This window comes from Chlorocebus sabaeus, chromosome 15 (genome assembly GCF_047675955.1).
Source record: "Chlorocebus sabaeus isolate Y175 chromosome 15, mChlSab1.0.hap1, whole genome shotgun sequence".
Classification (NCBI taxonomy): Eukaryota; Metazoa; Chordata; class Mammalia; order Primates; family Cercopithecidae; genus Chlorocebus; species Chlorocebus sabaeus.
This window is the reverse complement of record NC_132918.1, coordinates 68,686,736-68,713,633: the sequence shown is the minus strand read 5'-3', so window position 1 is coordinate 68,713,633 and position 26,898 is coordinate 68,686,736. Positions and strand designations below refer to the sequence as shown.

General features: G+C 38.0%; 1 protein-coding gene and 1 long non-coding RNA gene across 3 annotated transcripts in view; both read right to left on the bottom strand.

Annotated features, from left to right (window-relative positions):
• The window catches only part of LOC119625793 (uncharacterized), a 38,086-nt gene extending 35,208 nt beyond the window's left edge, over nt 1-2,878 (bottom strand). Inside the window, exon 1 of the long non-coding RNA XR_012095603.1 lies at nt 1,592-2,878. This is a non-coding gene — a long non-coding RNA (uncharacterized lncRNA). The remainder of the gene's footprint in view (nt 1-1,591) is intronic.
• The window catches only part of UBE2E2 (ubiquitin conjugating enzyme E2 E2), a 377,612-nt gene that overhangs the window by 257,336 nt on the left and 93,378 nt on the right, over nt 1-26,898 (bottom strand). The window lies entirely within an intron of this gene.

The window sequence follows — 26,898 nt, the reverse complement described above, 5'->3', positions numbered from 1 at the left end:
GGCTAGTTACCTAACCTTTACAAAGCTTGATTGTATTCATGTCATGTGGAGGTGATGACTAATATATCTCTCATAAATATGTTCAGACATGTATCACATATATCTCTCAGATATATACATGTTATTTAATACTCAGAAACAAATATTTTCTAAACTGCGAACTACTACGATATACTACTGCTCCTACTATTACTACTATTACTAACAATCATAATACACAGGATTATAAATACTGTCAAATTATTTTAACACTGTCATTCATCACTCTTTTCTAATCGAAACAAAAGAAGGCTAGGGAAGCTCTGTAGGGTCTTAATTTTTTCTCTTACAGGTGAAAAAAACTGAGTCAAACAGGCATGGCGGGCAATTTTGTGCCAGAAAACCTATCTCTTAGGAATACAAAAGGTTTAGGAGGTGGGGAGGAAAACCTGCCTGAGGTTCTCCCTCCCTATTGCTGATACGAAACATCAAAATATCTTTTAGTCCTAATAACTCTCATGTTTCTCTTAAAGAAAAAAATAACCAAGGCTAGTCACTCAAATGTCCTTATTCCCTCAGCTTTTATAGCCTTCCAAAGAGACACAGATAAATACCATATTTGATGAACACTGAGTATGAAATTTAAGAAACATTTAAATTGAAAAAGAATCCTTTCTTCAAAACTCTAGAAGCTCAGGACTCTCTGCATTTGATATGCCTCCATGATCCCCTGGAACACAGTTCGAAAACCACTAGTCTCAGAGAGCCTTCCAGGGTGTTAGGTATTTCAGATTAAGGCTGAAATTATAATCTATTAAAGAACAGAACCAATATAGAGGTACCAGTGGGACCTGCAGAGGAGGGGGGGTAATGCATCACCAATGTCATACTTTTCATAGTAATTTTCACAAATCTTTGCTTCAAAATACAGGCTTTTATCACCTGTAAAATGAAATGTATAGCTATATTTTCCAGGGCTAACAGCTATGCACACCTGTCATCACTTTTTAAAGTGTCAAGGGAGTCTTACAAAGTGCTGGGTTTCTTTTAAATTATCAAAATGATTTCAAGTCTTAGTGAAATACATTTGGTTGGCATCTAGAAGTGATTTCCTAGGTAACTAAATACTACTCCTTTTCTCAAACAAAAACATCACTGGATAAATTTCCTAGAGAGATATACATAGCTACACACACACACACACACACACACACACACACACACCACTGGCTGCCAGGAAAATCAAAGCTAAAATTTGTGTTCAAATGCACCAATTTCCTTAGCCCAGTTTTCTGTCACAACTATTTTCTTTCGTTACATAAATCCTATTAACTTTTCTTTCTTCAAAATCTTATTAGATGCAGCTTTTAAAATTTAAAATCACATGCTTTTAAATGTTTTTTTTCCCAGTGATTTATCTTTATTTTAATAACTGCCATGTATGCTTTTGTTTTTCAGAAGTGGCAAGATGGCCAGGTGCAATGGCTCATGCTTGTAGGGGTCGAGGCAGGTGGATTGCTTGAGCCCAGGAGTTCAAAATCACCCTGGGCAACATCATGAAGCCCCGTCTCTACTAAAAATACAAAAATTAGCCAGGCATAATGGCACATACTTGTAGTCCCAGCTACTCAGCAGGATGAGGTAGGAGGATCGACGCCCAGGAGGTCAAGGCTGCAGTGATCCAAGATCACGCCTCTCTGTACTCTTGCCTGGGTGACTGAAACCCCATCTCAAGAAAAAAAAAAAAAAAGTGGAAAGATATAAATATAATATAGCATTGAATATACAGCAATAGCATTAATACAAATAATTAAATAATTAAATAATAATTAAATAATTAATTTTTTAAATCAATTACTTCAGATCCATATTAAGGTAAAGAAGCATAGGGCTTTAGAAGTAAAAAGGCCATGTGAAATTAGCTAGTCCAACTTCATCTTTTAAAAAAGATTTAAAAATTAGTTGCATTAAATTCTTGTCTTCCTGCTGTCGTTCACTAAGCAACTAGACAAGTATACACAAATGACCAAATGTTCCTTTTGAAATGTAAGCTAAATCATATGACCACTCTGTTCAAAACGCTTAGTGATTTCTTACCTCACATAAACCAAAGTCATTACCATATCCTACTGGATTCACCACGGCTCAATTCCCTGCTTCCTCTCTCTCATCTCCTCCCACTCTTTCCATGGCTCACTCTTCTTCAGTCACACTAATCTCCCACTGGTCCCTCCAACACGTCAGCATGCCCTTTTCTACCTCAGACACTCTTCCACCAGACAAATCAGCACACCTTGTCTCCTCCTCACCATCTTATGGTCTTCATGTCACTTTATCAGAGAGGTCTTCTCTGATCACCCTACGTGAAATCACCTTACCTCCTCCACGCCCCCATCCATTGATAGCTATTTACTCTGCTCTCTTCCCAGCCTGACTTTGCTCCAAAGTATTTATTACATTTTGACATATGATATAGTTTATTTGTTCATTTTCTTCTTCCTCCACTACAATGTAAACTCCAGGTCGGCAGTATTTTGTTTTCTGGGTTTAGTTCATTACTATGTCTCTGGCACCTAAACAATGCACCTAAACCTGGCACCTATCAGGTATTGAACAAATATCTGTTTAATAACTTAAAGACTGACTTATTGAATAAAGCTCTGTTTCTACTCTACTTTGTACCAATATTCCATTTTCTACATTTTAAAAGTGTTTGTGCCACTTACCCAAACACGTATTCTGACATTAATAGAAAAAATTCAAAAGAACTTCATGAGAACATTTAAGATGTGAACTTGGCTTTGATTTACTTTTAAAATCCAAAGTAATACATAAATAAGTTGAAAGAAAATGAACAGAAAAATATATTCCATGCAAACATTACTTTTTTAAAAAGAGAAAAAAGCAAGAGTAGTCAACTAATATATTAATTATATGCATAAACTACCTAGGTATTACAGAATCATAAAAGATAATTAGAAATAATTAAGTAGCTTAACAGTTTCATTCTAATATTTTTTAATAACAATAAATACTAATAACAATAAATACTCATATACTTTTATTATGGAAGAATAAATATGCTCTTTGGACAAAACTAACCTCAAATGTGTTTTCTGAGCACAGGATAGTAATTCAATCTGTTCTTACAATGCAACTATGCAAACAGAAAGAACTGAAAAGCTTGGAGCATTTTAGAATCCTAAAATTCATTCATCCCACAATTTAGAATCCTAAATTCATCCATCCCACAACTTTTCTAGTCCAATCTTGATGCATAAAGCTGCTGGACAATGAAGGGGTCATTTGAATTCTCTCCATACACCTCCAGGGAAAACACTCTGCCTTATCCAAATTCAAGTGACTCAATGAGGGGACACCCAAATCATTCCTCCTTGTAATTCGTGTACTATTCAATATATAATGTGGACCACAGGATTCTAATCTTTCTTGTACTTGCGTGTCAAAGTTTTAAAAACAGCTGTCACCTACCTCCTATAGAATAAATGTATCCTGCCAGCAATGTAGACTAAGTTTATTTTTGTAAGGATTTTCAATGTTTACTTCCATACAATAAAATAAGAGAAGAGCTCTTTCAAAGTCTTATTTCTAACATCTGGAAGTATGCTAATAGAGACTAATGAGCTCATGTAATTGAAAGTATCACATTTAGAGCTGTGAAAAGAGGGTACCAAGTTCAGCTCTGAAGTACATATTTACAGACCAAATTTATTTAAATTTGTTCATAAACACTTTAGTTTTAAAATCATTTCTGACTTCTGAATATTTTCGGAGGCAGTCTCCATTCTAGGAAAGCTGAGGAAAGGCTAGCTTCTCGAGCGTTTGTTTTATCCCATGCCTACTGTATTAAAATATACGGGGTAGTATCACAGAAATATAAATTTTTAACAAGATTCCTGTTTTTTTAAATGCACAATTAAGATTAAGATCAGCAGCTTTGTTTAAACTACCACTTAATGCAGAAGCAGGATGCTTTGTAATACTTTTTATTCTTGCCAAATACGGAACTTCTCCATTCTTCCAGAGTGGTCAAGTTTTAAGATTACTAAAATATTTTAAAAGGGCAGAGTACAAATTGTACTAATATCACAGACAGTAAAGATGGTGAGGATTTCCTGGGAAATTCCTTGTTTCCAGAGACACATGTAAGGCAACGTTCTCCAGAGAAGACCAGGAGGAATTTGCAGATAAGATTACAGTTAAGCCTTGATTGAAGACTTCCTGGCCAACAATAAGGACAACTGTGCCACCCTCCAGTGTGTGTGCCAATGGTGGCAAGCCAGTCTGAGCCACCGGCTCCAATTATTTGTTGTATCTAATTAGCTTGCATACCAATAGAAACAATAATATTGAGAAAATTTAACAATCTCTCATCAAAGCTTAATATTTAAATTCCTTGCGTCAATTCATTTACAACCATTTGGCAGAGAATCTGCCCTTTTGCCTGTCTAAATACCAATTGTCTGCCTACTATTCTGTCTTGATACTTTGGCAAAATAAAAACATGCATTTACTTTTAACTGTTTCCAGCACATTCAAAACAAACTATAAAGTGAAAATTATATGCAATTTTATCCCCCACAGTAACTGACAAAATTTATTGAATGTTTACTCAATGGACATTTTCTGATGCCCATTCTGGCACAGGGAGCCTTGCTTGTGTTAGAAACTCCATAAATATTTGCCTATTTGGTTTGCCTTTTCAAAATACTGACTTTCCCCTATAACTAGAGTTTCCTATTATCAAATATAAAAATTCATGTCTGAGAATTCTCACCTTTTCACTAAACATTAAAATGTTCATCAAAAATTTTGTTACATTCTCAAGAGAAATCAATGTCTACTTTAGCAAATAAGATCCAGGGAGAAGGGGGCAAGGGCATAAGTATGAGTACTGTACTCATTTAAATAGTGCATGTCCAAAAAGACTATCAAGATTAAGGCATTTTAGGCCAGGAGCAGTGGCTCATGCCTGTAATCCCAGCACTTTTGGGAGACCGCGGTGGGCAGGTCATTTGAGGTCAGGAGTTCGAGACCAGCTTGGCCAACATGGTGAAACTGTCTCTACAAAAAATATAAAAATCAGCCGGACATGGTAGCAGGCACCTGCAATCCCAGCTACTTAGGGCTCTGAGGCAGGAGAATCCCCTGAATCTAGGAGGCGGAGGTTGCAGTGAGCCGAGATCGCGCCATTGCACGCAGCCTGGGCGACAGAGTAAGACTCCGTCTCAAAAAAAAAAAAAAGGGAAAAAGAAAGACAGAGAGAGAGAGAGAGAGAGAGAGAGAGAGAGAGAGAGATTAAGGCATTTTTAGCTAAATGAATCTACAGATGCAACTCAACTTACAATGGTATTACATCCCAATAAACCCACCATAAACTGAAAATATCCAAAGTCAAAAATGCATTTACATACCTAACCTACTAAAACATCACAGCTTTACCCTAGCCTATCTTAAACATGCTTGAACACTTACATTAGCCTACAGTTGGGCAAAATATGGCATAATCTAACACGAAGCCTTATTTTAAATAAAATGTTGAACATTTCCTGTAATTCACTGAATACCATACTGAAGTGCATTTTCTACTGAATGTTTATCACTTTTGCACCATTGCAAAGTCAAAAAAATTTAAATCTAACCATCGTAAGTCAGGGACCAACTGTATTTTACAGATTCAAAGATGACACAGAGATAGAAGGTTCTTTTTAGAGATCATCTAATATAACTTTTTATTTTGCAAATTAGGAAATTTGCTTATCGAGATTACTGCATGTCTCATATTTCTTTTCATTTTTATTGTCGCAAATAATCCAGAAATGTTGCATCAGTTTTCATATTAGATCACAAAAAAAGAAAACATTTGATTTCCTCAGTATATATCATGACCACTGCTCTATGTTTATGATAATAAGACAACATAAGTATACTTATTGTACACTACATACAATATGTACAATAAGGACATAAGTTCTTATTGTATACTACTTATTGCAATACTACATAATTATTGTTAAGCAAGAAATCAGCATACTTCTACCATACTATAATTGAGATTGATAGAAATCTAGAATGACACTTCATGAAATCAGAACCCTGAAAAACTTCATCTTCACAAACTCCTAGATAACACCAATTCCTAATTTATGCACAGAAGTTTAGTCTGAACCTCATGAGCAGGTTTACAACACTTTTTTCAGACCTGTAAAACATTTCACCCATCTATAAAATTTTGTCGAGCCTTTGCTTTGCAAAAGGAAAAAAGAGAATGAGTCACATATCTTCACTGAAAGAATTAGAAAAAGCAATTCCAGAATAACATCCCAAGTGACAGTCTAATACTAACTGCAGCCACAAACCAACCTGCCTATAAGTGCAACAAATCATCTTTCTGTATTGGCTTATACAAATATTTCTCCTAGTTAAAAGACTGCTTAAGGAGTTTCACGTTAGTAAAATGGAGTAGATGATGGTGAGAGGAAAGGCGTGGTATATCAGATTCTGTATTGAAGATTAAACTTTATGTGCCATTACTATCAGAGAAATGCAAATCAAAACCACAATGAGATACCATCTCACACCAGTTAGAATGGCAATCATTAAAAAGTCAGGAAACAACAGGTGCTGGAGAGGATGTGGAGAAACAGGAACACTTTGACACTGTTGGTGGGACTGTAAACTAGTTCAACCATTGTGGAAGATAGTGTGGTGATTCCTCAAGGATCCAGAACTAGAAATACCATTTGACCCAGTCATCCCATTACTGGGGATATACCCAAAGGATTATAAATCATGCTGCTATAAAGATACATGCACACGTATGTTTATTGCGGCACTATTCACAATAGCAAAGACTTGGAACCAACCCAAATGTCCATCAGTGACAGACTGGATTAAGAAAATGTGGCACATATACACCATGGAATACTATGCAGCCATAAAAAAGGATGAGTTCATATTCTTTGTAGGGACATGGATACAGCTGGAAATCATCATTCTGAGTAAATTATCACAAGAAAAGAAAACCAAACACTGCATGTTCTCACTCATAGGTGGGAACTGAACAATGTGAACACTTGGACACAGGGTGGGAAACATCACACACTGGGGCCTGTCGTGAGGTGGGGGGAGGAGGGGAGGGATAGCATTAGGAGATATACCTAATGTAAATGACGAGTTAGTGGGTGCAGCACACCAACATGGGACATGTATACATATGTAACAAACCTGCATGTTGTACACATGTACCCTAGAACTTAAAAGTATTTAAAATAAAATAAAAGAATCTTTATGTGCCATTAAAACACTTCTGGAAAATCTCAAGTCAAAACTACATACAACCTCATACTCTTTTTTTATAGAATATGTGACATTAATAATTATTTAGAAAAAGGCAACGGACAGACATATCTTAAATGTTTCTCTTAATCTAACCAATTTAAGAACATAAAAATCTCAGCAGCTGCTCAAAGGGTTAATCACAAAAACTCAAAAATTTTTGGAAAACTTTTGAAAAGCCAGATAATTGGTACCCTTCTTTTCCTTTTTAAAAGATTACAGTCAGCTGGGCGCGGTGGCTCATGCCTATAATCCCAGCACTTTGGGAGGCTGAGGCAGGAGGATCACCTGAGGTCAGTAGTTAGAGACCAGTCTGGCCAAAATGGTGAAGCACCATCTCTACTAAAAACACAAAATAGCCAGTCTTGGCGGCAGGTGCCTGCAAACCCAGTTATTCGGGAGGCTGAGGCAAGAGAATCACTTGAACCCCGGAGGTGGAGGTTGCAGTGAGCCAAGATCACGCCACCGCACTCCACCCTGGGTGAGAAAGTGAGACTCCATCTCAAAAATGTATTAAAAAAAATAAAAGATTACAAAGCATGTATCTATAAGAAGTCAAAATGAGACAGAAAATTATATTTGGGAGTCTCCAAGAATCAAATGGTATCCTCTACCACATGAACATGAATTCAGAAAAAGTATTAGGTTAAAATATTTGTTCTTTCCCCTCATTACTCACAGTGTGACTATATCACTCATCACTCAAATCAGAACATTCTAAAGTGAAAAGGGGTGATATTAATAATTATGCCAGTATAAGAGAGGTTAGGATATAAGGGATCCCTAGTTACTTTTATAACTTTCTCTCCTCTACTAGACTGAAGGTCAGTGATATGGAGGGGTTAGATATTCATTATTATATTTCTCACAGTAGCACATTCTCTTACACAAACTAAGAGTCAAGCAGTCAAGCCTTACATGCTGAAAAATGAAACAAATACATTGGAGAGGACTTTCACAACTACTTAGCAAAGTGTAAACACTCTGACTATTGGACAAAGACTGAGTAAGTATGGGTTTAGACTTTAAAACTCAAGAAAAGATAAGAATGGAAATTACTTATAATATCCCATTAAATATATCCTAATGTTTCCTGTATACTAAAGGACCTACAAGGGTTCAAATCCTAACAGTAAAATCTTAAGAGTCATCACTAGTAAAGAAAAAGCTTCTGAAAGTATGGTATACTCCTAGTAAATGAATAATGTGGGAATATATCTCTCTTCCAGCCTAGCAACAGATTAGTACGTAAATTGTGAAAAGAGTACACGAATTGAATGTTTTTATTTGCTTTTTAATTGTTTCATGAATATTTACTATATAAAACACATTTTATTATTAAATCTAAATCCTTATCCCCAAGGGGAAAAAAAAAATACAGGATAGCTTTATTGTGGCTACTTCAATTCTTAAAAGAGTAAGATAACCTAATAATTGTTCCTTGCTGATCAAAACTAATGTATGCCTAGAAGATTCAAAACTGCTACAGTTTCCTGATGCTACATAAGGACCTATATTCTGTACTGCTTCTCAATAACTTCGTATCAGCATATCTAGTTTTCATTAGGACTAGTCCTGGTTGGTGGCAGAAAGCAATTGGTGTAGTTAAAATATTTATAGTTTCATTTCAGTTCCACTGTGGTTTGTTGAACAGACATAAAACCACAATCTTTATCATATGTGTCACTTCCTGTAATTCACAACTGAACCCAATTCCACTATTCATTATATAACACACAATTTAACAAAACAAAATACCACAGATAAAGAAAACAATCAGAATCCATTTAGGTTTTTTGTTTTTTGTTTTTTGTTTTTTTTTAATTCTTTTCTCCAAGAGAGGTGTGAAAAGATCTCGAAAATCTGAAGAGGCATTTCCTAACTGCTTTTCTTTCCTGCAGCTTTACTCAATTATACATAAGTCATCACTGTCTGTGATAACAGGATGCAAAAAATAATAATGATGCAGCACAAACAACCTAACTTTTTTATAGTTCTTCACACCTGAAATTTAAGAAATCAGCTAACAAATAACAAAACTGAAGGATGTGAACTTCATTTCCTATTCCACTTTCTGGTACTGCAGCTAATAAACAGGGAAATGGTCTACAGGTAGCTCGTAAAAGAAAGAGAAGAAAAGCAGAGAAAATACAACAGCCAGTTTACCAGACACGAATTATACCTTCCTGGATGCTTCCCTTTTAAATTCCCTTCATAATTCATACGGAATATGGTCCTTCTTAAATTCATTTCTGGGATAGGCAAGAGTTTAGCTAGGATTTTTATTTTTAAACAAATTTAGACAAATATGACAGAGTTCAAGCCACAAACTTGATTTTATAAGAAATTTAATTTCCTGAATAATTTGTATTTTATAAAATCACAGATTCAACTTATACAACATTACAATGAAATTGCTTCATCCAGGTCCCAAATAATCATAAGTGATGAAGTGGAACAGTAATAAACTGGCTAAGCACCAACTGAAGATTTCACAATATTTACGCAACAAAACCCAGCAAACATCATATAGCAAACAAATTTTTAGCGTTGCACAGTTATTCCAGAAACAGGGAGTACACAATGTTTGGCTTATATCGTTTACAGACACATATCAAGTATGTACCATTTATTCATCCATTTACTTTAAAAACATTTACTGAGCTCCACCATGGTTAATTCAAGGCCATGGAGAAGTGAAGAGGTATATCACAACTTTCGCCTTCAAGGAGCTCAATAATCAATCATGGCATGAACAAATAATACTTGTACTAAGTGAGGCAAGTAGAAAAATGCTATGAGAAAGCACAGGGGAATAAGAGATTTCTGTATCCTGTGAAAAATGGCAGCCTTCACAGAGAAGGTGACATTGAACTAAAACTAAAATAAGGACAGGAGTTTGCTGAAAGGGAAAAAAGGAATCCCCGCATTCACAGAAGTTTAACTTACACTAGTTGAATAGCCCTTATCTGAAATGCTTAACCCCGGCAGAGTTTTGGACATTTTATTTTTTCAGGTTTTGAAATATGTGCATTTACACCTACCTAGTGGGCATCCAAAATCCAAAAATCCAATTGAGAACTGAATGAGCATTTCCTTTCAGTGTTATGTTGGTGGTGAAAAAGGTCTGACTCACAAAGTGTTTTGAATTTTCGAATTTGGGAAGCTCACCCTGTATTGCTTACACCTCAGTTAGCCCTGGGGTCATGCCAAATGACCCAAGTTGGTCTTCTTACATTGTCTAGAATAAAAATCATCAAGACTTTTGTATTCCCTGGAAGAAACAAGACAGTAAGTACTACCATGACTAACCAGTGACATAAAAATAAATGGGTAACTACAGGAGCAAATTATTAAAGTTCTAAAATGTAGGCAATTTACTTAAACACCAAACCTCATTCTTCATCAATAAAACAGAAATAATAAAAGCTGTCCAATCTACCTTCATAAGGTGGTTTGTGAGGATCAAATATAATAACATATAGATAGTTTCTTTAGCAATAGTACAGCACAAAACAAAGCAAATAATTATTTGTTTAAACCTAACAAATCTAGATAATTCCTAATTCATGGATTCAAAAAATTAAGTGACATGTATAGATAAGATTTTACATATTTATATTAATACTATTGACAAGTTATTTTATGTTTTACTGAAGCACATATGTTATGAAAGGAGACAAGAAAATGCTTGTCTAATAGCAAAAATATAAATATATAATCCTTAGGACTCTACAGCTAAGTTAAGGCTAAAATCAATTACTTGTTATAGGTACCAAATTAATGCTAGACAAAATAATGATAATATTAAATTACAGAGAAAATACATTGTATTTACGAAAGCTTTCTGAAAAAGTACTACACACTGCTTCAGGGATTTTCGGGAGTGTTATGGTTTTTGTTTTTGCCTTTAGAGTTATATATGTAACCTCAGACTGTAACGCTTACAAAGGGACATACTCTCTGGACTCAATTATTTCACTAAACAAAATATAAGGTTCAAACCATCTGTAAAATAATAAAAGCATTATTAAAATAAATGAACATATACAGAGATAGTTACCATCTTATAAAATAAGATATAGACTACAACGTTTTACAGGAAATAATTTTTTAAATACTTTGTGATTATTTCTCATCATTAATGAAGTCACATGGGGATTCTGTCTGAAAAGCAGTATGTGGGAGGAAAAAACAAATTTCTCATAGCTTCCAGTTTTAGACATCCTGAACTCAGCTTAGATACTAATTATTAAGTGCAGGCGCTAAATATATTTAGAGTTTTTAAAAGTTTTAAAGGTATCCTACTGACCCTTTCAACTAACTGAATAAGAGAAAATTTGCAGCCCAGATGGTGACATTTACATCAAATAAATACCCATGAAAGAGATGCACTATTAAGTTCACTATGAAAAATTCCAGCTTCCAGCTAAAGGAAGACTTTGGTTATATAACTTACTAAATATTTCAAGAATAATTTCACTCATTGAATGAAAGGTTATTAACATTCTTCTCTAACCACTTTTTTTCTTCTATGTTTTGTGTATAGGTACAAAAAGCAGGTTATTAAACTTTAAAATAATTTCTATCTTTATGACAAAGGATTATAAAACTTTACAACAGCCACTGCACTCCAGCCTGGGCGACAAAGCGAGACTCCGTCTCAAAAAAAAACCAAAAAAACAAAAAACAAAAAAAAACCTTCACAACAGTTGAGTATGTTGAAAAATAACATTGACACTAATGTGAATCATTCTCTTACGGCATAAATTACCTGAATAATTATATGTCATCCCAATCTCTACACTGGAAAGTGGTGCTTTTAAAAACTATTCAAGGGGTTAGACTTCTAGAATAGGAGTACAAAGAGCTTGGAGGAATCTCTTCTCTCCAACACTTATTAAACTAGCAAAAATTAGCAAAGACAATAATTCAGTCTCTGGAGATTGATCAGAGGGCTTACAACAAATTGTAAACCATTCATTCAACAAAATCATCCGAAATTCAGTAATAATAGTGGGAAGCCATGGCATTCGAGATACAGCCCACCCCCATTCCCCACAACTCTGTGTTACGGAAGAGCTACTCTAGTGGGCTCATCAGTTGAGTAGCAGCTCTCATCTCCTGTAGATCCCTGGAGTAGAAGAACTATTCCTGGCAGATTTAGCAGCTAGTGAACATCAGCAGATACTGCTTCCCAAAGCTCCATGCTACAGAAGACCTGTACCAAGTAGGTAGTAGTGGCAGCCAGGCAATGCCTGTTTTGCCACTTCTGACACCCCCTACTAGATCCAGTGTGTTGGATGGCAACATCTGTTTCTATTGTCTTCACAAACAAGTATACACACAGGTCCTGCTCTGCAGGGATCCAAGTGGCACAGCTGGTGAAGAACAAGCTCTTTACGGACTGAACTGTGCCCGCCCCTCCCAAAAAAGCTGAAGTCCTAACCCCCCTCCCAAATCTGTAAATTAATCAGAGTGGACCCTAATCCAGTGTGACTGATATCCCTGTAAGAGGAGGAAAATTTGGGCATACACATATAGAGGTGAACACCACGTAAAGACACAGACACATGAGAAGAAACGCTGCGTAAATACAAAGGCAGAGGTTGAAGCGATGCAGATACAAGCCAAGAAATGGCCAATGGTTGCTGGCAAACACCAGACCAGGCAGGTAAGATTCTTTCCTAAAAGTTTCAGAAGGAGAATGGCCCTGCAGACAACTTGATTTTAGACTTCCAGTTCTCAGAACTGTGAGGCACTAACTTCTGCTGTTTTAAGCCACCCAGATCATGGTAATTTGTTACAGTAGCCCTAGGAAACTAATACTGTTACGAATTAGTGGAGGCTAACAGCTGAGTATACCAATAGACACAGACTAGTCAAAAGCTTAATGAGAGATGGGGGATGTGGGGATGGATTAATCAAAGAGTCCAGCTAAAGCCACAATAATTCCTAGTAGTCCAGACTATACACACGTCCAAGGCCGCACCTTCTGAGGAATAACCAGAGGGATGTTCTGTGCTACAAGCCCTTGGCTGAACCAAGGCTGAACATGTAACCTTTCTGTACAGTGAAACTTTAAGACATTATGTTAACTAAAAGATGATTCTATTTTTATATGAAATGTCCAGAACAGACAAAACTATAGAGGCAAAGTAGATTAGCAGACGTCTAGGGCTGGAAGTATAGAGGAATGGGAATGACTGCTATGAAAAAATACAGGATTTCTTTCTAGAATGAGGGTTGCACATCTCTGTGCACATACCAACTGAATTGTTCAATTTGAATGAATTGTATGGCATGTGAATAATATCTTAATAAAGTCATTACTAAGAAAGAAAAAGGCTATTCAAGCCTACAACTTGCAAAGAATTAGAGTGGAATAATATATAAGAGGAATGAAGAGCAGGGGCTACTGCTTAAGCACATCCAGTTGAGATAACAACTTGAACTCCTTCAACAGACGCAGGGAAGAAGGGACTAATAAAGTGAAACACTGTTGAAAGAACAGTAGTACTTGCGACTGAATGTGAGAAACCAAGGGGAGAAAGATGGCTATGACAACCCCCAGCTTTCTACACGGGTACCTTTACACTGGGCACTGTAATCACTCAAGCCAAGCCTGGCTTTCCCCTGGGAAGAAGACTTTCACATACGGTGGCTGCAGTGGGTGTGTGACAAGTCTCCTTCTTGAAAGAAAACTACTCTCTGAGCCCACCACTGGGCAAAAACTACCAATGCTAGCCAGATCTTAGGGATCTCAGCTATGTTCCATGACCCAGTTATCAGCCTTGCTGCCAGAGAAGAACAATCTGTAAACAAGAGGATAGTTGTTTTTTTTGTTTTTCTTGTTTGTTTGTTTTTTTGACATAGACTCTTGCTCTGTTGCCCAGACTGGAGTGCAGTGGTGCGATCTCCACTCACTGCAACCTCCGCCTCCCAGGTTCAAGCAAGTCTCCTGACTCAGTCTCCCAAGTAGCTGGGACTATAGGCCCTCACCACCACATCCAGCTAATTTTTTTGTATTTTTAGTAGAGATGGGGTTTCACAGTGCTGGTCAGGCTGGTCTCAAACTCCTGACCTCAAATGATCCGCCAACCTCAGCCTACCAAAATGCCAGGATTACAGGCGTGAGCCACCGCGTCTGGTTGAGAAAGATAGCTTTTGATCACAGGATTGTTGTAAGAATTAAATTTGTTACTACAAATAAAAGAAATCAGCATAGTGTCTGACACACGATCAACACTATATAAACTATAAAATGAAAACAAAACATAGTGTATTACTGAAGCTAATACACACAACATTTTCACAGAGGTAGAAGTTAAAACATTAAAGGAGATTTTGTTCATCTATAACTGTTAACTAAGAATGTTAAGTTTTAGAAGAACAGTCAGGTCCATTTCAGACCAAAGAGATCATCAGCAAGAGAGTAATGGATAAATTAATAAATAAATAAACACAATTCTTTTCTATTTTATAAAATCAAAAAGTTTATAAAACCAGATTTCAACCAATTTCACTTAACATGATCAATTTGGATTAATTACAATACAAATTTGGCTTACAGTTTTAAATAAGCAGTCATGGTTTGTAAATACTTTACTGCCTATAAAGTAAAAGTAAAAGACTCTTAATTCCTCTCAATTTAATGTGCACTGGCTTCTTAAACACCCAACATTCTCCTTTCTCATGAAAACATTTTTTGACAACAGGAACACTGGAAAAGATATAATCTTAAAATAATACTCAAAATTACGTAAAGAGAAATTAATTTATAAGACAATGTATAGGCAGATTGTTATTTACACAGATATATTTCCAATTTTAACTCTTTCTTGCCTGTAAATGTTGGGAAGTGTTTGATATGGCTTGGCTGTGTCCCCACCCAAATTTCATCTTGAATGCTAACTCCCATAATTCCCACATGTTGTGGAAGGGACCTGGTGGGAGGTACCTGAATCATGGGGGCAGTTACCCCCATACTGTTCTCGTGGTAGTGAATAAGTCTCACCAGATCTGATGTTTTTATAAGGGGTTTCCACTTTCACTTGGTTCTCATTTTCTCTCTTGCCTGCCGCCATGTAAGACGTGTCTTTTGTCATCTGCCATGATTGTGAGGTTTCCCCAGCCATGTGGAACTGCTGAGTTCATTAAACCTCTTTTTCTTTATAAATTACCCAGTCTTGGGTATGTCTTTATCAGTAGTGTGAAAATGGACTAATACATTGTTTCTCTAATAAATACTTTCAAGTTATAACCTATTGATGAATATATTTCTTAAAATATAAATTGATTAAATAGCAACTTTAGTGCTTATTGTATAATCTGATTTGCTACTGGCTTCCATTTAATGAATAGTTACCTGTGTTGCTGGTAGTCCCAGCTACTCAGGAAGCTGAGGTGGAAGAATCACTTGAGTCTGGGAGGCTGAGGCTGCAGTAAGTTGTAATCACACCACTGCACTCCAGCCTGGGTGACAGAGTAAGACCCTGTCATTCATTCATTAATAATTAAATTTTTTAAAACCCCTGTCATAAATAAATACTTTAAAAAAAAAAAAACCATTAAACACACTAGAGAAGCTTGGAATTATCTATTAGAATCAAAAAGTAGGGAGGAAACTTGTTTTTTAAAACCTAGATAAGAGGAAGTCAGAACAAGATGGCCAAATAGAAGACTCCACGCTGATTGTCCTCCCTACAGGAACACCAAATTTAACAACTAACTACACAAAAAAGCATCTTCGTAAGAACTAAAAATCAGGTGAGTGATCACGGTACCTGGTTTTAACTTCGTTTTGCTGAAAGAGGCACTGAAAAGGGTAGGAAAGAAGGTCTTCAATTGCAGACATCACCCCTCCTGACACGGTTTGGCTGTGTCCCCACCCAACTCTCTTCTTGAATTCCCACGTGTAGTGGGAGGGACCCAGTAGGAGGTAATTGAGTCACGGGGGCAGGTCTTTCTCGTGTTTTCTCATGATAGTGAGTAAGTCTCATGAGATCTGATGGTTTTACAATGAGGAGTTTCCCTGCACAAGCTCTCTCTGCCTGCTGCCATCCATGTTAAGATGTGACTTACTCCTCCTTGCCTTCCACCACTGATTGTGAGGCTTCCCAGCCATGTGGAACTGTAAGTCCCATTAACCCCTTTTCCGGTCTCAGGTATGTTGTTATCAGCAGTGTGAAAACAGACTAATACACCCACCCATCCACCAGCAGAGACTGCATGGTGCGGGGAGAGAATCTGTGCACTTGGGGGACAGAAAGCACACCAACTGTGGGCTTTGCATTGGAACTCACTGATGCCCTGTCACAGAAAAAGGCAAAGTTGGGCAGAACTCAGGTGCCCAGGATGCCCATGAAGTGGGCACTGAGACCAGCACTAGCCACAGGGGAATTGCCCATACCAGCAGCCTGGAACTTTCACAAGCTCCACCCCCAGAGGCTAACGTGATTATGGGGTTCTAAATTAACTTGAAACACTGTCTAGGCCATAAGGACAACAATTCCGAGGCAAGTCCTAGTGCCGTGCTGGGCTCAGAGCCAGCAGACTTGGGGGGCACATGACTTAGTGACACACCAGCCGTGGAGGCTAAGTGAGTGAGTGTATGCACCATGCTTACCCAACTCCAGGCAGCGTAGCTCACAGCAACAAAAGTGGCCCTTTCCTTCTTCTTGAGAAGAGGAAAGGAAACAGTAAAGAGGACTTTGACTTATACCTTGGATACCAGCTCAGGCACAGAAGGACAGGGCACCAGAGAGAGTCCTGAGGTCCCCATTCCAGGCCCTAGTTCCCTGGATGACATTTGTAGACATACCCTGGGCCAGAAGTGAACCCACCGCCTTGAAGAGAAGGACCCAGTCCTGACAGGATTCATCACCTGCTGACTTAGAGAGTGCTTAGGCCCTAAACGATCAGCAGAAGTAGCCGAGGTAGTACATGCCGTGGGCCTTGAGTGAGACTCTGAGACGTGCTGGCATTAGGTATGACCCAGCACATTCCCAGCTGTGGTGGCTATGGGAGAGACTCCTTCTGCCTGAGCAAAGTAGAAGAAAGAGTAAGGGTACTCTGTCTTGTGCCTGTCCACAATGGGGAAGAGCACCACGTGGGTTCCTAAGGTACCCAATTCTAGGCCTTGGCTCTTGGACAGCATTTCTGGACCTTTCCTGGGGCAGAGGGGAGACCACTGCCCTACAGGGGAAATCTCCGGTGTGGCAGCACTCACCACAAGCTGAGTGAAGAGCCCTTGGCCATAGGTGGACATTGGAGGTAGCCTAGCAGCACTCCCTGTGGGCCTGTGGTGACAATGGACCAGGGAGAGACTCCTCTGCCTGGGGTAAGGGAGGGAAGAGCGGGAAGGACTTTGTCTTGTGGTTTGCCTTGTAGGTTTGCTGGCAGCTCAGGTGCAATAGCACAGAGAACCGGGTAAATTTTTAAGGTTTCCACCTCCAAGCCTTAGCTCTTGGATGGCATCCAGAGATGTCCAGAGACCCATACAGGACCTAAGGGAAGGCATCACCCAGAAGCCTGGCTGGTTTTGCCAACTGCCGACGGTAAAGCTCTAGGACCTTGAGCAAACACAAGCAGTAGCCAGTCAGTAGTTAAAGGGGACCCAGGATAAGACTCAGTGCTGCGCTGGCTTTAGGTCTGAGCCAGTGCATTTCCAGTGGTGGCAGCCACAAGGATGCTTGTGTCACCTCTCCACCAGCTCCAGGGTAGCTCAGCACAGACAAAATGTGCTCCATTTGTTTGGGAGAAAGTAAAAGAAGAGAACAAGAGTCTCTGCCAGGTAATCCAGAGAATTCCTTCAGATCTTAACAAAGACCACCAAGATGGTACCTCCACACGTCTGCAAGAACCACAGCATTACTGAGCTTAGGTGATACCCTCTAATGGAAATACAGTTGCAGGGACTATGAGATGACAACACTCAAGTTCCAACAAACACCTGGAAAGCCTTCCCATAAATGACGGTTAAAAACAACCAAATACTGCAAAGACTGCAAAAAATACTTAACTCTTCAATGCCCAGAAACCAATGAGCATCCACAAGCACTAAGACCATCCAGAAAAACGACCTTACCAAATGAACTAAATGAGGCACCAGAGACCAATCTTGGAGAGGCAGAGTTACATAACGATTCATACAAAAGAATTTAAAAGTGCTGTGTTTTTTTTTTTTTTTTTTTTTGAGACGGAGTCTCGCTCTGTCGCCCAGGCTGGAGTGCAGTGGCCGGATCTCTGCTCACTGCAAGCTCCGCCTCCCGGTCCTGCCTCAGCCTCCCGAGTAGCTGGGACTACAGGCGCCCGCCACCTCGCCCGGCTAGTTTTTTGTATTTTTTTAGTAGAGACGGGGTTTCACCGGGTTAGCCAGGATGGTCTCGATCTCCTGACCTCGTGATCCGCCCGTCTCGGCCTCCCAAAGTGCTGGGATTACAGGCTTGAGCCACCGCGCCCGGCCAAAAGTGCTGTTTTGAATAAACTCAAGATAATACAGAAGGAATTCAGAATCCTATCACATACATCAAAGAGACTGAAATAATTAAAAAGCATCCAGCAGAAATTCTGTAGTTGAAAAATACAACTGACATACTGAAGAATGTATCAGTCTCATAATAGAATTCGCCAAACAAAAGCAAGATTTAGTGAGCTTGAAGACAGGCTATTTGAAAATTTTCAGTTAGAGGAGACAAATGACAAAAAAAAAAAAAAAAAAAAAAGGGAAGCACACCTAGAAAATCGGCATGAACATCAAAGGTAGCCTAGCAGTACTCCCCGTGGCCTGTGGTGGTAATGGAATGGGGACAAACTCCTCTGCCTGGGGAAGGGGAGGGGAAGAGTGGGAAGAACTTTGTCTTGTGGTTTTGATGCCAGCTCAGCTGCACCAAAATTTTCTAACACAAGATCGAGAAAATAGCCTTAAAAGGGCAAACCTAAGAACTACTGCCCATAAAGAGAGACAGGTAGAGGTAAAAAGCTTATTCAAAGGGCTAATAACAAAGAACTTCCCAAGCCTAGAGAAAAAGACTATCAATATTCAAGTACAAGAAGTTTATAGAACACCAAGCAGATTTAACCCAAAGAAGACCACCTCAAGGCTTGTAATAATCAAACTCCCAAAGGGCAAGAATAAAGAAAGGATCCTAAAAAGAGTGAGAGAAAACAAACAAGTCACATACAATGGAGCTCCAATACATCTGGCAGAAGACTTTTCAGTGGAAGTTTCACAGACCAGCATAGAGTGGCATGACATATTTAAAGTGCTGAAGGAAAAAAACTTCTACCCAGAAAAGCATATCTGGTTAAAATATCCTTCAAACATGAAGAAGAAATAAAGACTTTCCCAAACAAAAGCTGAGGGATTTCATCAACACCAGACCTGTCCTACAACAAATGCTAAAGGAATTCTTCAATCTGAAAGAAAAGGGTATTAATGAGCAAGAAGAAATGATCTGAAGATACAAAACTCACTGATAATAATAAGTACACAGAAAAACAAAGAATATTATAACACTAATTGTGGTGTAACTACTCATGTCTTTAGTAGAAAGATAAAAACAACAAAAATAATAACTACGGCTGGCCACAGTGGCTCACACCTGTAATCCCAACACTTTAGGAGGTGGAGGTGAGAGGATCACTTGAGCCCAGGAGTATGAGACCAGCCTGGACCTACAAAAAAATATAAAAATTAGCCAGGCATGGTGGTACCTACAAAAAAATGAAATCACGTACCTACAAAAAAATATAAAAATTAGCCAGGCATGGTGGTGTGCACCTTTGGTCCCAGCTACTCAGGAGGCTGAGGTGGGAGGATCACTTTAAACCAGGAAATCAAGGCCACAGTGAGCTGTAATTGTGCCACTGCACTCCAGCCTGGGTGACAAAGTAATACACTGTATCAAAAGAAAAAAAAAAAAAAAGAGTAACTACAGCAACTTTTCAAGGCATAGACAGTACAATAAGACAGAAATAAATACAACTAAAAGTTAAAAAGCCAGGAGACCAAGTTAGAGTTATTAGTTTTCTTTTTGCTTGTTTGTTTATACAATCAGCGTTAAGCTGTCACCAGTTTAAAATAATGGTTACATTATTTACAAGCCTCATGGTAACCTCAAATCAGAAAACATACCACAGATACACAAAAAATTAACAGCAAGAAATTAAAACATACCACCAGAGAAAATCGCCTTCACTAAAAGGAAGGCAGGAAGGCAGGAAAGAAGGAAGAGAAGACCACAAAACAACCAGAAAACAAGTAACGAAATGGCAGGAGCAAATCCTTACTTATCAGTAACAACACTGAATGTAAGTGGACTAAACTCTCCAATCAAGAGACACAGAGTGGATGCAAGGATTAAAAAAACAAGACAGGCTGGGCACAGTGGCTCACACCTGTAATCCCAGCACTTTGGGAGGCCAAGGTGGGTGGATCACAAGGGCAAGAGATGGAGACCATCCTGGCCAACATGGTGAAACCCCGACTCTACTAAAAATACAAAAATTAGCTGGGCGTAGTGGTATGTGCCTGTAGTCCCAGCTACTCAGGAGGCTGAGGCAGGAGAATCACTTGAACCCAGGAAGTGGAGGTTGCAGTGAGCTGAGATTGTACCACTGCACTCCAGCGTGGCGACAGAGCGAGACTCCGTCAGAAAAAAAAACACCACCACCCAACGATCCGTTGCCTACAAGAAACATACTTTACCTACAAAGACACACAGAGACTGAAAATAAAAGGATAGAAAAAAATATTCCATGCAAATGGAAACCAAAAAACAGCAGGAGTAGCTATAATCAGACAAAATAGATTTCAAGACAAAAACTGTAAGAAAAAACAAAGAAGGTCACTATATAACAATAAAAGGGTCAATTCAGCAAGATGATGTAACAGATCACCCAGACAGAAAATCAACAAAGAAATATCAGACTTAATCTGCACTGTAGGCCAAATGGATCTACTAGATATTTACAGAACGTTTCACCCAACGGCTGCAGAATACGCTGTGTACTCCTCAGCACATGAATCATTCTCAAGGATAGAACATATGTAAGGCCAAAAAACAATTCTCGAAACATTCCCCACCAACAAAGAAATAATATCAGATATCTCCTCTGATGACGATGGAGTAAAACTAGAAATCAGTAATGTGGAATTTTCAAAACTATATAAACACATGGAAATTAAACAATATACTCCTGAATGACCAGTGGGTCAATGAAGAAATTAAGAACAAAGTTGAAAACTTTCTTGAAACAAATGATAATGAAAACACAACACAGCAAAACCTATGGGATACACCAAGAGCAGTACGTTTTTGCCTACGTCAAAAAAGAAAAAAACAAAAAACTCAAATAAGTAACCCAAGGATGCATCTTAACTATGAAAGCAGGAGCAAACCAAGCCCAAATTCAGAAGAAATTATAAAGATCAGAGCAGAAATAAATGAAATCAAAACAAAAGAAACAATACAAAAGATCAACAAAACAAATGAACTCAGGGACAGAGAATGCAGAAGGATGGTTACCACAGGCTGGGAAGGGTAGGGGACAAATGGGGAAATGTGGGGATGGTTAATGGATTAAAAAATAAAGGAATCTAGTATTTTATAGCAATCAGGGTAGGTTATAGTCAATAATAATTTACTTGCACATGTAAAAATAACTAAAGGAGTATAACTGGATTGTTTGTAACACAAATCTAAACGTTTGTGGGAATGAATACATTTACCCTGTGATTATTATGCATTGTATACCTGTATCAAAATATCTCATGTATTAGTCTGTTCTCACAATGCTATAAATACCCAAGGCTGGGTAATTTATAAAGAAAAGAGGTTTAATTAGCTCACGGTTCTGCAGGCTACACAGGGAGCGTAGCAGCTTCTTCTTTTGGGGAGGCCTCAGGAGGCTTCCAATCATGGCAGAAGGCAAAGGGGCAGGAGGTATCTCACATGGTAGGAGTAAGACAGGAGGGAGATGCTACATACTTTTAAACAACCAGATCTGGCAAGAACCCACTCACTATCATGAAGACTAAACCATTCACAAGATAGTACTCACTATCATGGTACTAAACCATTCACAAGAAACCACTCCCCACGATCCAATCGCCTCCCACCAGGCCCCACCTCCAGCACTGGGGATTACAATTCAACATGAGATTTGGTGGAGACACAGATCCAAAGCATATCAAGGAGTATAACTGGACTGTTTGTAACACAAAGGATAAATGTTTGAAGGGATGGATACCACATTTATCCTGATGTGATTACTACACAGTGTATGCCTGTGTCAAAATATCTCCTGCATCCCATAAATATATACACCTATTACGTACCCATGATTAAAAAAAAAAAAATTTAAATAAAAACTAAAAACTAGATAAATTAAAATTGCTTCAACTATATCTAAGTTCCTTTCCAAAGCCATAACATGTTAGCACTGGAAATGATTTAGTTCAATTCATTTTTTTTCCCAGATTAAGAAACCAAAGTACAGAGAATGTAAGCAACTGACCAAGGTTGTACAAGGAGCCACTGGCAACCCAAATCTCTCTGATTACACTAATGGTTCTTCATATCTTATTAACCACCTATGGTAGAGAGTTACACGCTCTCCTATTAAGAATCATGCTACACAGTCTAGGAATAATGACATCCTTATTATCTTATCCTTACTGATGTTTCACACAGCTCTGCTTTCACACTCATGCATCGACTGATGTTATCTTTTATGTGTATGAGTATGCATGTATGCATGTACTTTTATAGAGACAGGGGTGCCTTGTTTTATTGCCCAGGATGGTCTTGAACTCCAGGGCTCAACTGATCCTCCTGCCTCAATCTCCCAAGTCCTTGACGTTACAGGTATAAGCCACAATGCCCGGCTCAAGGTTATCCTTTAACTTGAATCCTTCAACTTCTTCCTTCTGTCTTGTCCAAAGAATCTCGTCTCTTTCCTTTTCATTCCCCATTCTTCTCCAATAGCTTTTCCATACTGAAGTAAACCTGGTAATATCCTTTCCCTCTCTATTTCAGTCTAAACATGTAACAATAACAAACAAGAAATTAGAGGGTTTGGGGATGTGTTTAGTGAGTCTGATTATAAATCTTCTGAATTTGAAAAGACGGTAAAACATCCAACTCAAAATACCCCAAATTAGCAGCATTCTTGTAAAAAAAAAAAAAAAAAGGCATGCCTTTTGTACATACTGCTTTTACATATCACCTTCTCATTGCATTTTGGTACTTAATTGGTAACTCTAATTCAGTGTTAGACAATAATAGTTACCAATGTAACTGTAGTCTCAAGTTACCTGTGAAAGTATCTGGAAAGGAAAGGTGTTATATTGTGGTGATTTTTAAATATATCCATGAATTCTTTGATATCTCTCCCTTCAAAAAGCAGAGTCTAATCTCGGTCTGTTGAACATGGGCCTTAGTGATTTCCTTCTGATAGAAAGAATGTGACAGAAATGACACTATGTGACTTTTGAGAGTATTCTTTTTAGATAGCTTTTATAACTTCCCCTCCTCCTTTCCTTTTCTCTTCCTCTCCATCTTCCTCCACCTTCCTCTAGACTGTTTGCTCTGGTGGAAGCCAACCACCATGTCACGAGGGCAGCCAAGTAACCTGTGGAGAGATCTATACAGGGAAGAAATGAGACCTCCTGCCAACAACCAGCATCAACTTGGCAGGCACATGACTGAGCTAACTTGAAAATAATTCCTCCAGCCCCAGTCAAGCCTTCAAATGACTAAAGACTCTACTGAGCAGACATCCCTTTCCCCCAGCTTTGAGGTAATATTGACGAAAATTATATATATCTTCAAGATGCACATGATGCTCTGACATACAGTATACAATGTGAAAGACATCAGGAGACATCTTGATGATAACCTCATGAGACCCCAAGCCAGAACAGCCTGTGCCTGAATTCCTACCCAACAAAACTATGAGATAATAAAGGTTTAGGCCAATACACTTTGGAGTAATTTGTTATGCTGCAATAAATAACTGAAGAAAGATACATTTCTTCACCATTATAGCCCCAGCCCCGGCTGATGATGTAGTTGCCAATGAATGAACGAGGTATTTGAAATATCTAGCACCTAAGCTATTATAACTATGTTATGTGAACTATGTTCACTACCCTCAGTGTTATGGTTAATATCAGGTGTAAACTTGACTGGATTGAGGGATGTTTAGGTGGCTGCTGAAGTACTGTTTCCGGGAGTGTCTGTGAGGATGTTTCCAGAGAAGAGGACAACTCCAGTTGAGGCCTGGAGTTCGAGACAAGGCACCCCTGTGAGTCAGTGGACTGAGAGATGAAGACCTGCCCTCAAAGTCGGCAGGGTCTAGAACAAAGTGGCCAAGAACTAGAACAGTTGCCCATGCCAACTGGCTGTGTGCACAGAAAGCAGACAGGAGGAGGATATTCAGTTTGCTTGTTCTTCTTTTTACTTCCTCTCTCTCTCTTCTGGAAACAGTACATCTTTTCCTCCACTTGTGCTTGGACATCAGACTCTAGGTTCTTCAGCCTTCGGACTGTGGGACTTGCACCAGCAGCCTCTTGGGGTCTTTCAGGTCTTCAGCCTCAGACTGAGGTAGCTGCACTGTCAGCTTACCCAGTTTTGAGGCTTCCGGACTTAGGACAGAGCCATGCTACTGGCTTCTATCATTCTCCAGCTTGCAGATGGCCTATGGCGGGGCTTCACTAGGTAACAGCATGAACCAGTTCTCCCTAATACATTCTCTTTTGTATATATGTCTTATTGGTTCTATTCCTCTGGAGAACCCTGACTAATAATACACTCAGCTAATCTTGTGAGTGATCCAAATCATAGCAAATTTTGAGACTAACAGATGTCAAGTGTCTAGTAAGAATACCTATCTTTAAATGACAAAAACTAAACTTTTAAAATTACAAGACACGGTAAACAATTTTATAATGATTACCAATGATAGCAAAACTGTTTTCATTACCTTAATATTTATTTGTGTAAAAATAATATCCTCCTTTTTGTGTAAATTCATCTTGAATTTTATTGTTAATTCACTATAGTATGTAATGGATTCTTCACACTGAAAGATAATCATGGTAATATGAATAAAGCACAGGCAACAAGAAAATATGGGAGAACTCATGTCTGTCATCCTGAAGAAATAAAAACTACATAGGGGCTTATAAGAGAAGGAAACTAATATCTGAATGTCTGACATTGCTCTAGTTACTACACATATTTCATCTCACTTAATCCTGACAATAATTCCAAAGTAAGGGTATTAGTAAAATTTTGCATTTTGTCCTTCTTAGACATGGTTAAAAGGTAACGGGGCTAAGATCTAAAGCCAGGTATAGCTGATTCTAACACTTGTGGACATTCCACTATTCAAGCCAAAGCCACTTATTACTACAGTATTTGGGGGGAGTTGGTAAATACGTAAGGCTACGATTCTTGAAACCTGTTTTGCTAGAAAGTGCCACTTGGTAAGTTGGGAGAAATGTATAAGCATGCACAATTTAAGCATATTCAAAATCAAACTGATTTTGTCCTCCTATAAATCTTTACAAACTGTGAATTACTGCTTACGTTGTAGGGCATTAAGATGTTCACTTCTATTTACATTTACCTAATCAAAACTACCTAACTCATTAAGTAAATAAAAATGGGCTTATTCTTAAATAATTCATAATTTAATTTTAAAACCCTATAATATTTTAATTTAAATATACATGCGATAATTCATAACTAACACTCCTGAATCCATATGACTGTTTAATGGGATCTATATCAATATAAAAATATAACTGCTAAAACATTTTCTTAAGCTATCATATTGACTTTAGTACTTGCTGAACTTAACTCATGGTTTCAATAACTACTGTCTAGATGCTTTCATTTAAATAAGCAAATTATTTCCAGAAAAGATGAGAAAAAAACACACACTGACATCTGCTACCTTCCAAAGTCCTATTTAAATGATACAGCAAATTTTCTAAAACGGCATAAATACATCATTATGGAGGTACAGGGAGAAGAGGTAAAAGCAATACACTTTGGAAGTTGGAAAGTATATAAATAAGTAATAATGCCTTAGGAGATTCAAGTAACCTGGTCCATAATTAAATACACTCAACCAACCAAAGATTACTAGACCTCAGAGTCAGAAAAAAGCAACTTGAAGAAAGACTATACAGAGGGAGGAAAAATGTATTAATTAATACCCTCAGAAAGAGAAGACACTCACAGCTATGAAACTGCAACAGTATTTTCTTTAAAAAAAAAAGACAGATGGAAAGACAAAATGGAAAGGGAGGCAGAAAGTCATCAAATGTGGGCACCATTTCCATCCAAAACATCTCCAAGGAGCACACTCTTTACATTTATTTGAATTATAAATAATATGGTACGAAAAATATCAGCTTGTCTGTTGCTTTTTTGTATTATAAAGTCTATAATACCTTTAAATTATTAAACAAGATAATTCCTATGAACATACTGAGAAAATGTGTCAATTTTCCATCAATCATCAGTTGAGATTTGCTTAATC